Source organism: Pimephales promelas, chromosome 13 (genome assembly GCF_988280905.1).
Source record: "Pimephales promelas chromosome 13, fPimPro1.hap1.1, whole genome shotgun sequence".
NCBI classification, from domain to species: Eukaryota; Metazoa; Chordata; class Actinopteri; order Cypriniformes; family Leuciscidae; genus Pimephales; species Pimephales promelas.
Genome location: NC_142781.1, coordinates 7,094,027 through 7,109,870, shown reverse-complemented (window position 1 = coordinate 7,109,870; position 15,844 = coordinate 7,094,027). Strand labels below are relative to the sequence as shown.

The 15,844-nt window shown below is 42.6% G+C and overlaps 30 non-coding genes across 30 annotated transcripts; all 30 read right to left on the bottom strand.

Moving 5' to 3' along the window:
* Positions 1–1,006: 1,006 nt before the first annotated feature.
* trnav-cac (transfer RNA valine (anticodon CAC)) lies at positions 1,007–1,079 on the bottom strand. The gene has a single exon. It is a non-coding gene; the product is annotated as a tRNA-Val (tRNA).
* A 123-nt stretch (positions 1,080–1,202) lies between these two features.
* On the bottom strand, positions 1,203–1,275 carry trnav-aac (transfer RNA valine (anticodon AAC)). Its single transcript has one exon. It is a non-coding gene; the product is annotated as a tRNA-Val (tRNA).
* A 219-nt stretch (positions 1,276–1,494) lies between these two features.
* On the bottom strand, positions 1,495–1,567 carry trnav-uac (transfer RNA valine (anticodon UAC)). Its single transcript has one exon. It is a non-coding gene; the product is annotated as a tRNA-Val (tRNA).
* A 265-nt stretch (positions 1,568–1,832) lies between these two features.
* On the bottom strand, positions 1,833–1,905 carry trnav-cac (transfer RNA valine (anticodon CAC)). The gene has a single exon. It is a non-coding gene; the product is annotated as a tRNA-Val (tRNA).
* A 415-nt stretch (positions 1,906–2,320) lies between these two features.
* Positions 2,321–2,393, bottom strand: trnav-uac (transfer RNA valine (anticodon UAC)). The gene has a single exon. It is a non-coding gene; the product is annotated as a tRNA-Val (tRNA).
* A 462-nt stretch (positions 2,394–2,855) lies between these two features.
* trnav-aac (transfer RNA valine (anticodon AAC)) lies at positions 2,856–2,928 on the bottom strand. The gene has a single exon. It is a non-coding gene; the product is annotated as a tRNA-Val (tRNA).
* A 557-nt stretch (positions 2,929–3,485) lies between these two features.
* trnav-cac (transfer RNA valine (anticodon CAC)) lies at positions 3,486–3,558 on the bottom strand. Its single transcript has one exon. It is a non-coding gene; the product is annotated as a tRNA-Val (tRNA).
* A 123-nt stretch (positions 3,559–3,681) lies between these two features.
* trnav-aac (transfer RNA valine (anticodon AAC)) lies at positions 3,682–3,754 on the bottom strand. The gene has a single exon. It is a non-coding gene; the product is annotated as a tRNA-Val (tRNA).
* Positions 3,755–5,138: 1,384 nt separating this feature from the next.
* On the bottom strand, positions 5,139–5,211 carry trnav-cac (transfer RNA valine (anticodon CAC)). Its single transcript has one exon. It is a non-coding gene; the product is annotated as a tRNA-Val (tRNA).
* Positions 5,212–5,334: 123 nt separating this feature from the next.
* Positions 5,335–5,407, bottom strand: trnav-aac (transfer RNA valine (anticodon AAC)). The gene has a single exon. It is a non-coding gene; the product is annotated as a tRNA-Val (tRNA).
* A 219-nt stretch (positions 5,408–5,626) lies between these two features.
* Positions 5,627–5,699, bottom strand: trnav-uac (transfer RNA valine (anticodon UAC)). The gene has a single exon. It is a non-coding gene; the product is annotated as a tRNA-Val (tRNA).
* Positions 5,700–6,164: 465 nt separating this feature from the next.
* On the bottom strand, positions 6,165–6,237 carry trnav-aac (transfer RNA valine (anticodon AAC)). Its single transcript has one exon. It is a non-coding gene; the product is annotated as a tRNA-Val (tRNA).
* A 219-nt stretch (positions 6,238–6,456) lies between these two features.
* Positions 6,457–6,529, bottom strand: trnav-uac (transfer RNA valine (anticodon UAC)). Its single transcript has one exon. It is a non-coding gene; the product is annotated as a tRNA-Val (tRNA).
* Positions 6,530–7,622: 1,093 nt separating this feature from the next.
* trnav-cac (transfer RNA valine (anticodon CAC)) lies at positions 7,623–7,695 on the bottom strand. The gene has a single exon. It is a non-coding gene; the product is annotated as a tRNA-Val (tRNA).
* Positions 7,696–8,110: 415 nt separating this feature from the next.
* On the bottom strand, positions 8,111–8,183 carry trnav-uac (transfer RNA valine (anticodon UAC)). Its single transcript has one exon. It is a non-coding gene; the product is annotated as a tRNA-Val (tRNA).
* Positions 8,184–8,645: 462 nt separating this feature from the next.
* trnav-aac (transfer RNA valine (anticodon AAC)) lies at positions 8,646–8,718 on the bottom strand. The gene has a single exon. It is a non-coding gene; the product is annotated as a tRNA-Val (tRNA).
* A 557-nt stretch (positions 8,719–9,275) lies between these two features.
* On the bottom strand, positions 9,276–9,348 carry trnav-cac (transfer RNA valine (anticodon CAC)). The gene has a single exon. It is a non-coding gene; the product is annotated as a tRNA-Val (tRNA).
* Positions 9,349–10,103: 755 nt separating this feature from the next.
* trnav-cac (transfer RNA valine (anticodon CAC)) lies at positions 10,104–10,176 on the bottom strand. The gene has a single exon. It is a non-coding gene; the product is annotated as a tRNA-Val (tRNA).
* A 123-nt stretch (positions 10,177–10,299) lies between these two features.
* Positions 10,300–10,372, bottom strand: trnav-aac (transfer RNA valine (anticodon AAC)). The gene has a single exon. It is a non-coding gene; the product is annotated as a tRNA-Val (tRNA).
* A 557-nt stretch (positions 10,373–10,929) lies between these two features.
* Positions 10,930–11,002, bottom strand: trnav-cac (transfer RNA valine (anticodon CAC)). The gene has a single exon. It is a non-coding gene; the product is annotated as a tRNA-Val (tRNA).
* A 754-nt stretch (positions 11,003–11,756) lies between these two features.
* trnav-cac (transfer RNA valine (anticodon CAC)) lies at positions 11,757–11,829 on the bottom strand. Its single transcript has one exon. It is a non-coding gene; the product is annotated as a tRNA-Val (tRNA).
* A 123-nt stretch (positions 11,830–11,952) lies between these two features.
* Positions 11,953–12,025, bottom strand: trnav-aac (transfer RNA valine (anticodon AAC)). Its single transcript has one exon. It is a non-coding gene; the product is annotated as a tRNA-Val (tRNA).
* Positions 12,026–12,244: 219 nt separating this feature from the next.
* On the bottom strand, positions 12,245–12,317 carry trnav-uac (transfer RNA valine (anticodon UAC)). Its single transcript has one exon. It is a non-coding gene; the product is annotated as a tRNA-Val (tRNA).
* A 265-nt stretch (positions 12,318–12,582) lies between these two features.
* On the bottom strand, positions 12,583–12,655 carry trnav-cac (transfer RNA valine (anticodon CAC)). Its single transcript has one exon. It is a non-coding gene; the product is annotated as a tRNA-Val (tRNA).
* Positions 12,656–13,410: 755 nt separating this feature from the next.
* On the bottom strand, positions 13,411–13,483 carry trnav-cac (transfer RNA valine (anticodon CAC)). The gene has a single exon. It is a non-coding gene; the product is annotated as a tRNA-Val (tRNA).
* A 123-nt stretch (positions 13,484–13,606) lies between these two features.
* trnav-aac (transfer RNA valine (anticodon AAC)) lies at positions 13,607–13,679 on the bottom strand. The gene has a single exon. It is a non-coding gene; the product is annotated as a tRNA-Val (tRNA).
* A 557-nt stretch (positions 13,680–14,236) lies between these two features.
* Positions 14,237–14,309, bottom strand: trnav-cac (transfer RNA valine (anticodon CAC)). The gene has a single exon. It is a non-coding gene; the product is annotated as a tRNA-Val (tRNA).
* Positions 14,310–15,063: 754 nt separating this feature from the next.
* trnav-cac (transfer RNA valine (anticodon CAC)) lies at positions 15,064–15,136 on the bottom strand. Its single transcript has one exon. It is a non-coding gene; the product is annotated as a tRNA-Val (tRNA).
* A 123-nt stretch (positions 15,137–15,259) lies between these two features.
* On the bottom strand, positions 15,260–15,332 carry trnav-aac (transfer RNA valine (anticodon AAC)). Its single transcript has one exon. It is a non-coding gene; the product is annotated as a tRNA-Val (tRNA).
* Positions 15,333–15,551: 219 nt separating this feature from the next.
* Positions 15,552–15,624, bottom strand: trnav-uac (transfer RNA valine (anticodon UAC)). The gene has a single exon. It is a non-coding gene; the product is annotated as a tRNA-Val (tRNA).
* Positions 15,625–15,844: the final 220 nt, after the last annotated feature.

The following is a 15,844-nucleotide window of genomic DNA, read 5'->3' as shown; positions in this document are numbered from 1 at the left end:
GGCAAAAAGCTGCTATTTTTGTTGGCAGACTAAACATTTTTTATTACTCTACAGGAAACTTCAATGGTCATTTGTTTTGTTTTAGTCCTTTTCTAAAGAATTTACACCGCAAATCGCCCTGCAAGTGTTCTGACCTGCTCAACAGAAAACCACTGAAAAATGTTAGCAAAGACCATCCACAGTTTCCACCCAGTTTCAAACTGGGGACCTTTTGCGTGTGAGGCGAACGTGATAACCACTACACTACGGAAACAAGCCCTTTAGGTGCAGACAGAAATCTTCTGGTGCAGGCTTGTTAAAAAGTGTACAAAGGAAAAGTGAGCTGAGCCCTCCTGTTGTGGCAAACGGTTTAAATTTTCTGCCAAAAGCCAATTGCTGTTTCTGCTCGGTTTCGAACCGAGGCCCTTTCGCGTGTTAGGCGAACGTGATCACCACTGCACTACAGAAACCTCCTTATGTAAGACATGTGCTTTTTCGAAAATGGCTCCATCCCATAATCTTTCCTGCAAGCATTTTGACAAGCTGTTTAAATTCCACAAATAACAGATAAGAGCTCATTCGGAATGGCAGTCTGCCTACAGCTCTTTGGTACAATTGCCCTCACCTAATTTCAATAGTCCAAAAACTTTGTTGCGAATTTCAGCACGTATATTAAAAACCCCTTTACTTGTTTCAGCCCAGTTTCGAACTGAGGACCTTTCGCGTGTAAAGCGAACGTGATAACCACTACACTACGGAAACTTAACTTGGAAGACAGTCCGACCTCTTTTAGCGTACGCTTGTTCAAAAGCGACTGAAACGATAGACTGCCCACTGTCCTTAAAATGGCAAAAAGCTGCTATTTTTGTTGGCAGACTTAACATTTTTTATTACTCTACAGGAAACTTCAATGGTCATTTGTTTTGTTTTAGTCCTTTTCTAAAGAATTTACACCGCAAATCGCCCTGCAAGTGTTCTGACCTGCTCAACAGAAAACCACTGAAAAATGTTAGCAAAGACCATCCACAGTTTCCGCCCAGTTTCGAACTGGGGACCTTTCGCGTGTGAGGCGAACGTGATAACCACTACACTACGGAAACAAGCCCTTTAGGTGCAGACAGAAATCTTCTGGTGCAGGCTTGTTAAAAAGTGTACAAAGGAAAAGTGAGCTGAGCCCTCCTGTTGTGGCAAACAGTTTAAATTTTCTGCCAAAAGCCAATTGCTGTTTCTGCTCGGTTTCGAACCGAGGCCCTTTCGCGTGTTAGGCGAACGTGATCACCACTACACTACAGAAACCTCCTTATGTAAGACATGTGCTTTTTCGAAAATGGCTCCATCCCATAATCTTTCCTGCAAGCATTGTGACAAGCTGTTTAAATTCCACAAACAACAGATAAGAGCTCATTCGGAATGGCAGTCTGCCTACAGCTCTTTGGTACAATTGCCCTCACCTAATTTCAATAGTCCAAAAACTTTGTTGCGAATTTCAGCACGTATATTAAAAACCCCTTTACTTGTTTCCGCCCAGTTTCGAACTGAGGACCTTTCACGTGTAAAGCGAACGTGATAACCACTACACTACGGAAACTTAGCTTGGAAGACAGTCCGACCTCTTTTAGCGTACGCTTGTTCAAAAGCGACTGAAACGATAGACTGCCCACTGTCCTTAAAATGGCAAAAAGCTGCTATTTTTGTTGGCAGACTTAACATTTTTTATCACTCTACAGGAAACTTCAATGGTCATTTGTTTTGTTTTAGTCCTTTTCTAAAGAATTTACACAGCAAATCGCCCTGCAAGTGTTCTGACCTGCTCAACAGAAAACCACTGAAAAATGTTAGCAAAGACCATCCACAGTTTCCGCCCAGTTTCGAACTGGGGACCTTTCGCGTGTGAGGCGAACGTGATAACCACTACACTACGGAAACAAGCCCTTTATATGCAGACAGAAATCTTCTGGTGCAGGCTTGTTAAAAAGTGTACAAAGGAAAAGTGAGCTGAGCCCTCCTGTTGTGGCAAACAGTTTAAATTTTCTGCCAAAAGCCACTTGCTGTTTCTGCTCGGTTTCGAACCGAGGCCCTTTCGCGTGTTAGGCGAACGTGATCACCACTACACTAGAGAAACCTCCTTATGTAAGATATGTGCTTTTTCGAAAATGGCTCCATCCCATAATCTTTCCTGCAAGCATTGTGACAAGCTGTTTAAATTCCACAAACAACAGATAAGAGCTCATTCGGAATGGCAGTCTGCCTACAGCTCTTTGGTACAATTGCCCTCACCTAATTTCAATAGTCCAAAAACTTTGTTGCGAATTTCAGCACGTATATTAAAAACCCCTTTACTTGTTTCCGCCCAGTTTCGAACTGAGGACCTTTCGCGTGTAAAGCGAACGTGATAACCACTACACTACGGAAACTTATCTTGGAAGACAGTCCGACCTCTTTTAGCGTACGCTTGTTCAAAAGCGACTGAAACGATAGAATGCCCACTGTCCTTAAAATGGCAAAAAGCTGCTATTTTTGTTGGCAGACTAAACATTTTTTATTACTCTACAGGAAACTTCAATGGTCATTTGTTTTGTTTTAGTCCTTTTCTAAAGAATTTACACCACAAATCGCCCTGCAAGTGTTCTGACCCGCTCAACAGAAAACCACTGAAAAAATGTTAGCAAAGACCATCCACAGTTTCCACCCAGTTTCGAACTGGGGACCTTTCGCGTGTGAGGCGAACGTGATAACCACTACACTACAGAAACAAGCCCTTCAGGTGCAGACAGAAATCTTCTGGTGCAGGCTTGTTAAAAAGTGTACCAAGGAAAAGTGAGCTGAGCCCTCCTGTTGTGACAAACAGATTAAATTTTCTGCCAAAAGCCAATTGCTGTTTCTGCTCGGTTTCGAACCGAGGCCCTTTCGCGTGTTAGGCGAACGTGATCACCACTACACTACAGAAACCTCCTTATGTAAGACATGTGCTTTTTCGAAAATGGCTCCCTCCCATAATCTTTCCTGCAAGCATTGTGACAAGCTGTTTAAATTCCACAAATAACAGATAAGAGCTCATTCAGAATGGCAGTCTGCCTACAGCTCTTTGGTACAATTGCCCTCACCTAATTTCAATAGTCCAAAAACTTTGTTGCGAATTTCAGCATGTATATTAAATACCCCTTTACTTGTTTCCGCCCAGTTTCAAAATGAGGACCTTTCGCGTGTAAAGCCAACGTGATACCCACTACACTACGGAAACTTAACTTGGAAGACAGTCCGACCTCTTTTAGCGTACGCTTGTTCAAAAGCGACTGAAACGATAGACTGCCCACTGTCCTTAAAATGGCAAAAAGCTGCTATTTTTGTTGGCAGACTAAACATTTTTTATTACTCTACAGGAAACTTCAATGGTCATTTGTTTTGTTTTAGTCCTTTTCTAAAGAATTTACACCGCAAATCGCCCTGCAAGTGTTCTGACCTGCTCAACAGAAAACCACTGAAAAATGTTAGCAAAGACCATCCACAGTTTCCGCCCAGTTTCGAACTGGGGACCTTTCGCGTGTGAGGCGAACGTGATAACCACTACACTACGGAAACAAGCCCTTTATGTGCAGACAGAAATCTTCTGGTGCAGGCTTGTTAAAAAGTGTACAAAGGAAAAGTGAGCTGAGCCCTCCTGTTGTGGCAAACAGTTTAAATTTTCTGCCAAAAGCCAATTGCTGTTTCTGCTCGGTTTCGAACCGAGGCCCTTTCGCGTGTTAGGCGAACGTGATCACCACTACACTACAGAAACCTCCTTATGTAAGATATGTGCTTTTTCGAAAATGGCTCCATCCCATAATCTTTCCTGCAAGCATTGTGACAAGCTGTTTAAATTCCACAAACAACAGATAAGAGCTCATTCGGAATGGCAGTCTGCCTACAGCTCTTTGGTACAATTGCCCTCACCTAATTTCAATAGTCCAAAAACTTTGTTGCGAATTTCAGCACGTATATTAAAAACCCCTTCACTTGTTTCCGCCCAGTTTCGAACTGAGGACCTTTTGCGTGTAAAGCGAACGTGATAACCACTACACTACGGAAACTTATCTTGGAAGACAGTCCGACCTCTTTTAGCGTACGCTTGTTCAAAAGCGACTGAAACGATAGAATGCCCACTGTCCTTAAAATGGCAAAAAGCTGCTATTTTTGTTGGCAGACTAAACATTTTTTATTACTCTACAGGAAACTTCAATGGTCATTTGTTTTGTTTTAGTCCTTTTCTAAAGAATTTACACCACAAATCGCCCTGCAAGTGTTCTGACCCGCTCAACAGAAAACCACTGAAAAAATGTTAGCAAAGACCATCCACAGTTTCCACCCAGTTTCGAACTGGGGACCTTTCGCGTGTGAGGCGAACGTGATAACCACTACACTACAGAAACAAGCCCTTCAGGTGCAGACAGAAATCTTCTGGTGCAGGCTTGTTAAAAAGTGTACCAAGGAAAAGTGAGCTGAGCCCTCCTGTTGTGACAAACAGATTAAATTTTCTGCCAAAAGCCAATTGCTGTTTCTGCTCGGTTTCGAACCGAGGCCCTTTCGCGTGTTATGCGAACGTGATCACCACTACACTACAGAAACCTCCTTATGTAAGACATGTGCTTTTTCGAAAATGGCTCCCTCCCATAATCTTTCCTGCAAGCATTGTGACAAGCTGTTTAAATTCCACAAATAACAGATAAGAGCTCATTCAGAATGGCAGTCTGCCTACAGCTCTTTGGTACAATTGCCCTCACCTAATTTCAATAGTCCAAAAACTTTGTTGCGAATTTCAGCATGTATATTAAATACCCCTTTACTTGTTTCCGCCCAGTTTCGAAATGAGGACCTTTCGCGTGTAAAGCCAACGTGATACCCACTACACTACGGAAACTTAACTTGGAAGACAGTCCGACCTCTTTTAGCGTACGCTTGTTCAAAAGCGACTGAAACGATAGACTGCCCACTGTCCTTAAAATGGCAAAAAGCTGCTATTTTTGTTGGCAGACTAAACATTTTTTATTACTCTACAGGAAACTTCAATGGTCATTTGTTTTGTTTTAGTCCTTTTCTAAAGAATTTACACCGCAAATCGCCCTGCAAGTGTTCTGACCTGCTCAACAGAAAACCACTGAAAAATGTTAGCAAAGACCATCCACAGTTTCCGCCCAGTTTCGAACTGGGGACCTTTCGCGTGTGAGGCGAACGTGATAACCACTACACTACGGAAACAAGCCCTTTATGTGCAGACAGAAATCTTCTGGTGCAGGCTTGTTAAAAAGTGTACAAAGGAAAAGTGAGCTGAGCCCTCCTGTTGTGGCAAACAGTTTAAATTTTCTGCCAAAAGCCAATTGCTGTTTCTGCTCGGTTTCGAACCGAGGCCCTTTCGCGTGTTAGGCGAACGTGATCACCACTACACTACAGAAACCTCCTTATGTAAGATATGTGCTTTTTCGAAAATGGCTCCATCCCATAATCTTTCCTGCAAGCATTGTGACAAGCTGTTTAAATTCCACAAACAACAGATAAGAGCTCATTCGGAATGGCAGTCTGCCTACAGCTCTTTGGTACAATTGCCCTCACCTAATTTCAATAGTCCAAAAACTTTGTTGCGAATTTCAGCACGTATATTAAAAACCCCTTTACTTGTTTCCGCCCAGTTTCGAACTGAGGACCTTTCGCGTGTAAAGCGAACGTGATAACCACTACACTACGGAAACTTAACTTGGAAGACAGTCCGACCTCTTTTAGCGTACGCTTGTTCAAAAGCGACTGAAACGATAGACTGCCCACTGTCCTTAAAAATGGCAAAAAGCTGCTATTTTTGTTGGCAGACTAAACATTTTTTTTTATTACTCTACAGGAAACTTCAATGGTCATTTGTTTTGTTTTAGTCCTTTTCTAAAGAATTTACACCGCAAATCGCCCTGCAAGTGTTCTGACCTGCTCAACAGAAAACCACTGAAAAATGTTAGCAAAGACCATCCACAGTTTCCGCCCAGTTTCGAACTGGGGACCTTTCACGTGTGAAGCGAACGTGATAACCACTACACTACGGAAACAAGCCCTTTATGTGCAGACAGAAATCTTCTGGTGCAGGCTTGTTAAAAAGTGTACAAAGGAAAAGTGAGCTGAGCCCTCCTTTTGTGGCAAACAGTTTAAATTTTCTGCCAAAAGCCAATTGCTGTTTCTGCTCGGTTTCGAACCGAGGCCCTTTCGCGTGTTAGGCGAACGTGATCACCACTACACTACAGAAACCTCCTTATGTAAGACATGTGCTTTTTCGAAAATGGCTCCATCCCATAATCTTTCCTGCAAGCATTGTGACAAGCTGTTTAAATTCCAAAAACAACAGATAAGAGCTCATTCGGAATGGCAGTCTGCCTACAGCTCTTTGGTACAATTGCCCTCACCTAATTTCAATAGTCCAAAAAATTTGTTGCGAATTTCAGCACGTATATTAAAAACCCCTTTACTTGTTTCCGCCCAGTTTCGAACTGAGGACCTTTCGCGTGTAAAGCGAACGTGATAACCACTACACTACGGAAACTTATCTTGGAAGACAGTCCGACCTCTTTTAGCGTACGCTTGTTCAAAAGCGACTGAAACGATAGACTGCCCACTGTCCTTAAAATGGCAAAAAGCTGCTATTTTTGTTGGCAGACTAAACATTTTTTATTACTCTACAGGAAACTTCAATGGTCATTTGTTTTGTTTTAGTCCTTTTCTAAAGAATTTACACCACAAATCGCCCTGCAAGTGTTCTGACCCGCTCAACAGAAAACCACTGAAAAAATGTTAGCAAAGACCATCCACAGTTTCCGCCCAGTTTCGAACTGGGGACCTTTCACGTGTGAGGCGAACGTGATAACCACTACACTACGGAAACAAGCCCTTCAGGTGCAGACATAAATCTTCTGGTGCAGGCTTGTTAAAAAGTGTACCAAGGAAAAGTGAGCTGAGCCCTCCTGTTGTGGCAAACAGTTTAAATTTTCTGCCAAAAGCCAATTGCTGTGTCTGCTCGGTTTCGAACCGAGGCCCTTTCGCGTGTTAGGCGAACGTGATCACCACTACACTACAGAAACCTCCTTATGTAAGACATGTGCTTTTTCGAAAATGGCTCCATCCCATAATCTTTCCTGCAAGCATTGTGACAAGCTGTTTAAATTCCACAAACAACAGATAAGAGCTCATTCGGAATGGCAGTCTGCCTACAGCTCTTTGGTACAATTGCCCTCACCTAATTTCAATAGTCCAAAAACTTTGTTGCGAATTTCAGCACGTATATTAAAAACCCCTTTACTTGTTTCCGCCCAGTTTCGAAATGAGGACCTTTCGCGTGTAAAGCGAACGTGATAACCACTACACTACGGAAACTTATGTTGGAAGACAGTCCGACCTCTTTTAGCGTACGCTTGTTCAAAAGCGACTGAAACGATAGAATGCCCACTGTCCTTAAAATGGCAAAAAGCTGCTATTTTTGTTGGCAGACTAAACATTTTTTATTACTCTACAGGAAACTTCAATGGTCATTTGTTTTGTTTTAGTCCTTTTCTAAAGAATTTACACCACAAATCGCCCTGCAAGTGTTCTGACCCGCTCAACAGAAAACCACTGAAAAAATGTTAGCAAAGACCATCCACAGTTTCCGCCCAGTTTCGAACTGGGGACCTTTCGCGTGTGAGGCGAACGTGATAACCACTACACTACGGAAACAAGCCCTTCAGGTGCAGACAGAAATCTTCTGGTGCAGGCTTGTTAAAAAGTGTACAAAGGAAAAGTGAGCTGAGCCCTCCTGTTGTGGCAAACAGTTTAAATTTTCTGCCAAAAGCCAATTGCTGTTTCTGCTCGGTTTCGAACCGAGGCCCTTTCGCTTGTTAGGCAAACGTGATCACCACTACACTACAGAAACCTCCTTATGTAAGACATGTGCTTTTTCGAAAATGGCTCCATCCCATAATCTTTCCTGCAAGCATTGTGACAAGCTGTTTAAATTCCACAAACAACAGATAAGAGCTCATTCGGAATGGCAGTCTGCCTACAGCTCTTTGGTACAATTGCCCTCACCTAATTTCAATAGTCCAAAAACTTTGTTGCGAATTTCAGCACGTATATTAAAAACCCCTTTACTTGTTTCCGCCCAGTTTCGAACTGAGGACCTTTCGCGTGTAAAGCGAACGTGATAACCACTACACTACGGAAACTTATCTTGGAAGACAGTCCGACCTCTTTTAGCGTACGCTTGTTCAAAAGCGACTGAAACGATAGAATGCCCACTGTCCTTAAAATGGCAAAAAGCTGCTATTTTTGTTGGCAGACTAAACATTTTTTATTACTCTACAGGAAACTTCAATGGTCATTTGTTTTGTTTTAGTCCTTTTCTAAAGAATTTACACCACAAATCGCCCTGCAAGTGTTCTGACCCGCTCAACAGAAAACCACTGAAAAAATGTTAGCAAAGACCATCCACAGTTTCCACCCAGTTTCGAACTGGGGACCTTTCGCGTGTGAGGCGAACGTGATAACCACTACACTACAGAAACAAGCCCTTCAGGTGCAGACAGAAATCTTCTGGTGCAGGCTTGTTAAAAAGTGTACCAAGGAAAAGTGAGCTGAGCCCTCCTGTTGTGACAAACAGATTAAATTTTCTGCCAAAAGCCAATTGCTGTTTCTGCTCGGTTTCGAACCGAGGCCCTTTCGCGTGTTAGGCGAACGTGATCACCACTACACTACAGAAACCTCCTTATGTAAGACATGTGCTTTTTCGAAAATGGCTCCCTCCCATAATCTTTCCTGCAAGCATTGTGACAAGCTGTTTAAATTCCACAAATAACAGATAAGAGCTCATTCAGAATGGCAGTCTGCCTACAGCTCTTTGGTACAATTGCCCTCACCTAATTTCAAAAGTCCAAAAACTTTGTTGCGAATTTCAGCATGTATATTAAATACCCCTTTACTTGTTTCCGCCCAGTTTCGAAATGAGGACCTTTCGCGTGTAAAGCCAACGTGATACCCACTACACTACGGAAACTTAAATTGGAAGACAGTCCGACCTCTTTTAGCGTACGCTTGTTCAAAAGCGACTGAAACGATAGACTGCCCACTGTCCTTAAAATGGCAAAAAGCTGCTATTTTTGTTGGCAGACTTAACATTTTTTATTACTCTACAGGAAACTTCAATGGTCATTTGTTTTGTTTTAGTCCTTTTCTAAAGAATTTACACCGCAAATCGCCCTGCAAGTGTTCTGACCTGCTCAACAGAAAACCACTGAAAAATGTTAGCAAAGACCATCCACAGTTTCCGCCCAGTTTCGAACTGGGGACCTTTCGCGTGTGAGGCGAACGTGATAACCACTACACTACGGAAACAAGCCCTTTATGTGCAGACAGAAATCTTCTGGTGCAGGCTTGTTAAAAAGTGTACAAAGGAAAAGTGAGCTGAGCCCTCCTGTTGTGGCAAACAGTTTAAATTTTCTGCCAAAAGCCAATTGCTGTTTCTGCTCGGTTTCGAACTGAGGCCCTTTCGCGTGTTAGGCGAACGTGATCACCACTACACTACAGAAACCTCCTTATGTAAGACATGTGCTTTTTCGAAAATGGCTCCATCCCATAATCTTTCCTGCAAGCATTGTGACAAGCTGTTTAAATTCCACAAACAACAGATAAGAGCTCATTCGGAATGGCAGTCTGCCTACAGCTCTTTGGTACAATTGCCCTCACCTAATTTCAATAGTCCAAAAACTTTGTTGCGAATTTCAGCACGTATATTAAAAACCCCTTTACTTGTTTCCGCCCAGTTTCGAAATGAGGACCTTTCGCGTGTAAAGCGAACGTGATAACCACTACACTACGGAAACTTATCTTGGAAGACAGTCCGACCTCTTTTAGCGTACGCTTGTTCAAAAGCGACTGAAACGATAGAATGCCCACTGTCCTTAAAATGGCAAAAAGCTGCTATTTTTGTTGGCAGACTAAACATTTTTTTATTACTCTACAGGAAACTTCAATGGTCATTTGTTTTGTTTTAGTCCTTTTCTAAAGAATTTACACCACAAATCGCCCTGCAAGTGTTCTGACCCGCTCAACAGAAAACCACTGAAAAAATGTTAGCAAAGACCATCCACAGTTTCCGCCCAGTTTCGAACTGGGGACCTTTCGCGTGTGAGGCGAACGTGATAACCACTACACTACGGAAACAAGCCCTTCAGGTGCAGACAGAAATCTTCTGGTGCAGGCTTGTTAAAAAGTGTACCAAGGAAAAGTGAGCTGAGCCCTCCTGTTGTGACAAACAGATTAAATTTTCTGCCAAAAGCCAATTGCTGTTTCTGCTCGGTTTCGAACCGAGGCCCTTTCGCGTGTTAGGCGAACGTGATCACCACTACACTACAGAAACCTCCTTATGTAAGACATGTGCTTTTTCGAAAATGGCTCCCTCCCATAATCTTTCCTGCAAGCATTGTGACAAGCTGTTTAAATTCCACAAATAACAGATAAGAGCTCATTCAGAATGGCAGTCTGCCTACAGCTCTTTGGTACAATTGCCCTCACCTAATTTCAATAGTCCAAAAACTTTGTTGCGAATTTCAGCATGTATATTAAATACCCCTTTACTTGTTTCCGCCCAGTTTCGAAATGAGGACCTTTCGCGTGTAAAGCCAACGTGATACCCACTACACTACGGAAACTTAAATTGGAAGACAGTCCGACCTCTTTTAGCGTACGCTTGTTCAAAAGCGACTGAAACGATAGACTGCCCACTGTCCTTAAAATGGCAAAAAGCTGCTATTTTTGTTGGCAGACTTAACATTTTTTATTACTCTACAGGAAACTTCAATGGTCATTTGTTTTGTTTTAGTCCTTTTCTAAAGAATTTACACCGCAAATCGCCCTGCAAGTGTTCTGACCTGCTCAACAGAAAACCACTGAAAAATGTTAGCAAAGACCATCCACAGTTTCCGCCCAGTTTCGAACTGGGGACCTTTCGCGTGTGAGGCGAACGTGATAACCACTACACTACGGAAACAAGCCCTTTATGTGCAGACAGAAATCTTCTGGTGCAGGCTTGTTAAAAAGTGTACAAAGGAAAAGTGAGCTGAGCCCTCCTGTTGTGGCAAACAGTTTAAATTTTCTGCCAAAAGCCAATTGCTGTTTCTGCTCGGTTTCAAACTGAGGCCCTTTCGCGTGTTAGGCGAACGTGATCACCACTACACTACAGAAACCTCCTTATGTAAGACATGTGCTTTTTCGAAAATGGCTCCATCCCATAATCTTTCCTGCAAGCATTGTGACAAGCTGTTTAAATTCCACAAATAACAGATAAGAGCTCATTCGGAATGGCAGTCTGCCTACAGCTCTTTGGTACAATTGCCCTCACCTAATTTCATTAGTCCAAAAACTTTGTTGCGAATTTCAGCACGTATATTAAAAACCCCTTTACTTGTTTCAGCCCAGTTTCGAACTGAGGACCTTTCGCGTGTAAAGCGAACGTGATAACCACTACACTACGGAAACTTAACTTGGAAGAAAGTCCGACCTCTTTTAGCGTACGCTTGTTCAAAAGCGACTGAAACGATAGACTGCCCACTGTCCTTAAAATGGCAAAAAGCTGCTATTTTTGTTGGCAGACTAAACATTTTTTATTACTCTACAGGAAACTTCAATGGTCATTTGTTTTGTTTTAGTCCTTTTCTAAAGAATTTACACCACAAATCGCCCTGCAAGTGTTCTGACCTGCTCAACAGAAAACCACTGAAAAAATGTTAGCAAAGACCATCCACAGTTTCCGCCCAGTTTCGAACTGGGGACCTTTCGCGTGTGAGGCGAACGTGATAACCACTACACTACGGAAACAAGCCCTTCAGGTGCAGACAGAAATCTTCTGGTGCAGGCTTGTTAAAAAGTGTACAAAGGAAAAGTGAGCTGAGCCCTCCTGTTGTGGCAAACAGTTTAAATTTTCTGCCAAAAGCCAATTGCTGTTTCTGCTCGGTTTCGAACCGAGGCCCTTTCGCTTGTTAGGCGAACGTGATCACCACTACACTACAGAAACCTCCTTATGTAAGACATGTGCTTTTTCGAAAATGGCTCCATCCCATAATCTTTCCTGCAAGCATTGTGACAAGCTGTTTAAATTCCACAAACAACAGATAAGAGCTCATTCGGAATGGCAGTCTGCCTACAGCTCTTTGGTACAATTGCCCTCACCTAATTTCAATAGTCCAAAAACTTTGTTGCGAATTTCAGCACGTATATTAAAAACCCCTTTACTTGTTTCCGCCCAGTTTCGAACTGAGGACCTTTCACGTGTAAAGCGAACGTGATAACCACTACACTACGGAAACTTAGCTTGGAAGACAGTCCGACCTCTTTTAGCGTACGCTTGTTCAAAAGCGACTGAAACGATAGACTGCCCACTGTCCTTAAAATGGCAAAAAGCTGCTATTTTTGTTGGCAGACTTAACATTTTTTATCACTCTACAGGAAACTTCAATGGTCATTTGTTTTGTTTTAGTCCTTTTCTAAAGAATTTACACCGCAAATCGCCCTGCAAGTGTTCTGACCTGCTCAACAGAAAACCACTGAAAAATGTTAGCAAAGACCATCCACAGTTTCCGCCCAGTTTCGAACTGGGGACCTTTCGCGTGTGAGGCGAACGTGATAACCACTACACTACGGAAACAAGCCCTTTATGTGCAGACAGAAATCTTCTGGTGCAGGCTTGTTAAAAAGTGTACAAAGGAAAAGTGAGCTGAGCCCTCCTGTTGTGGCAAACAGTTTAAATTTTCTGCCAAAAGCCAATTGCTGTTTCTGCTCGGTTTCGAACTGAGGCCCTTTCGCGTGTTAGGCGAACGTGATCACCACTACACTACAGAAACCTCCTTATGTAAGACATGTGCTTTTTCGAAAATGGCTCCATCCCATAATCTTTCCTGCAAGCATTGTGACAAGCTGTTTAAATTCCACAAACAACAGATAAGAGCTCATTCGGAATGGCAGTCTGCCTACAGCTCTTTGGTACAATTGCCCTCACCTAATTTCAATAGTCCAAAAACTTTGTTGCGAATTTCAGCACGTATATTAAAAACCCCTTTACTTGTTTCCGCCCAGTTTCGAAATGAGGACCTTTCGCGTGTAAAGCGAACGTGATAACCACTACACTACGGAAACTTATCTTGGAAGACAGTCCGACCTCTTTTAGCGTACGCTTGTTCAAAAGCGACTGAAACGATAGAATGCCCACTGTCCTTAAAATGGCAAAAAGCTGCTATTTTTGTTGGCAGACTAAACATTTTTTTATTACTCTACAGGAAACTTCAATGGTCATTTGTTTTGTTTTAGTCCTTTTCTAAAGAATTTACACCACAAATCGCCCTGCAAGTGTTCTGACCCGCTCAACAGAAAACCACTGAAAAAATGTTAGCAAAGACCATCCACAGTTTCCGCCCAGTTTCGAACTGGGGACCTTTCGCGTGTGAGGCGAACGTGATAACCACTACACTACGGAAACAAGCCCTTCAGGTGCAGACAGAAATCTTCTGGTGCAGGCTTGTTAAAAAGTGTACCAAGGAAAAGTGAGCTGAGCCCTCCTGTTGTGACAAACAGATTAAATTTTCTGCCAAAAGCCAATTGCTGTTTCTGCTCGGTTTCGAACCGAGGCCCTTTCGCGTGTTAGGCGAACGTGATCACCACTACACTACAGAAACCTCCTTATGTAAGACATGTGCTTTTTCGAAAATGGCTCCCTCCCATAATCTTTCCTGCAAGCATTGTGACAAGCTGTTTAAATTCCACAAATAACAGATAAGAGCTCATTCAGAATGGCAGTCTGCCTACAGCTCTTTGGTACAATTGCCCTCACCTAATTTCAATAGTCCAAAAACTTTGTTGCGAATTTCAGCATGTATATTAAATACCCCTTTACTTGTTTCCGCCCAGTTTCGAAATGAGGACCTTTCGCGTGTAAAGCCAACGTGATACCCACTACACTACGGAAACTTAAATTGGAAGACAGTCCGACCTCTTTTAGCGTACGCTTGTTCAAAAGCGACTGAAACGATAGACTGCCCACTGTCCTTAAAATGGCAAAAAGCTGCTATTTTTGTTGGCAGACTTAACATTTTTTATTACTCTACAGGAAACTTCAATGGTCATTTGTTTTGTTTTAGTCCTTTTCTAAAGAATTTACACCGCAAATCGCCCTGCAAGTGTTCTGACCTGCTCAACAGAAAACCACTGAAAAATGTTAGCAAAGACCATCCACAGTTTCCGCCCAGTTTCGAACTGGGGACCTTTCGCGTGTGAGGCGAACGTGATAACCACTACACTACGGAAACAAGCCCTTTATGTGCAGACAGAAATCTTCTGGTGCAGGCTTGTTAAAAAGTGTACAAAGGAAAAGTGAGCTGAGCCCTCCTGTTGTGGCAAACAGTTTAAATTTTCTGCCAAAAGCCAATTGCTGTTTCTGCTCGGTTTCGAACTGAGGCCCTTTCGCGTGTTAGGCGAACGTGATCACCACTACACTACAGAAACCTCCTTATGTAAGACATGTGCTTTTTCGAAAATGGCTCCATCCCATAATCTTTCCTGCAAGCATTGTGACAAGCTGTTTAAATTCCACAAATAACAGATAAGAGCTCATTCGGAATGGCAGTCTGCCTACAGCTCTTTGGTACAATTGCCCTCACCTAATTTCATTAGTCCAAAAACTTTGTTGCGAATTTCAGCACGTATATTAAAAACCCCTTTACTTGTTTCAGCCCAGTTTCGAACTGAGGACCTTTCGCGTGTAAAGCGAACGTGATAACCACTACACTACGGAAACTTAACTTGGAAGAAAGTCCGACCTCTTTTAGCGTACGCTTGTTCAAAAGCGACTGAAACGATAGACTGCCCACTGTCCTTAAAATGGCAAAAAGCTGCTATTTTTGTTGGCAGACTAAACATTTTTTATTACTCTACAGGAAACTTCAATGGTCATTTGTTTTGTTTTAGTCCTTTTCTAAAGAATTTACACCACAAATCGCCCTGCAAGTGTTCTGACCTGCTCAACAGAAAACCACTGAAAAAATGTTAGCAAAGACCATCCACAGTTTCCGCCCAGTTTCGAACTGGGGACCTTTCGCGTGTGAGGCGAACGTGATAACCACTACACTACGGAAACAAGCCCTTCAGGTGCAGACAGAAATCTTCTGGTGCAGGCTTGTTAAAAAGTGTACAAAGGAAAAGTGAGCTGAGCCCTCCTGTTGTGGCAAACAGTTTAAATTTTCTGCCAAAAGCCAATTGCTGTTTCTGCTCGGTTTCGAACCGAGGCCCTTTCGCTTGTTAGGCGAACGTGATCACCACTACACTACAGAAACCTCCTTATGTAAGACATGTGCTTTTTCGAAAATGGCTCCATCCCATAATCTTTCCTGCAAGCATTGTGACAAGCTGTTTAAATTCCACAAACAACAGATAAGAGCTCATTCGGAATGGCAGTCTGCCTACAGCTCTTTGGTACAATTGCCCTCACCTAATTTCAATAGTCCAAAAACTTTGTTGCGAATTTCAGCACGTATATTAAAAACCCCTTTACTTGTTTCCGCCCAGTTTCGAACTGAGGACCTTTCACGTGTAAAGCGAACGTGATAACCACTACACTACGGAAACTTAGCTTGGAAGACAGTCCGACCTCTTTTAGCGTACGCTTGTTCAAAAGCGACTGAAACGATAGACTGCCCACTGTCCTTAAAATGGCAAAAAGCTGCTATTTTTGTTGGCAGACTTAACATTTTTTATCACTCTACAGGAAACTTCAATGGTCATTTGTTTTGTTTTAGTCCTTTTCTAAAGAATTTACACCGCAAATCGCCCTGCAAGTGTTCTGACC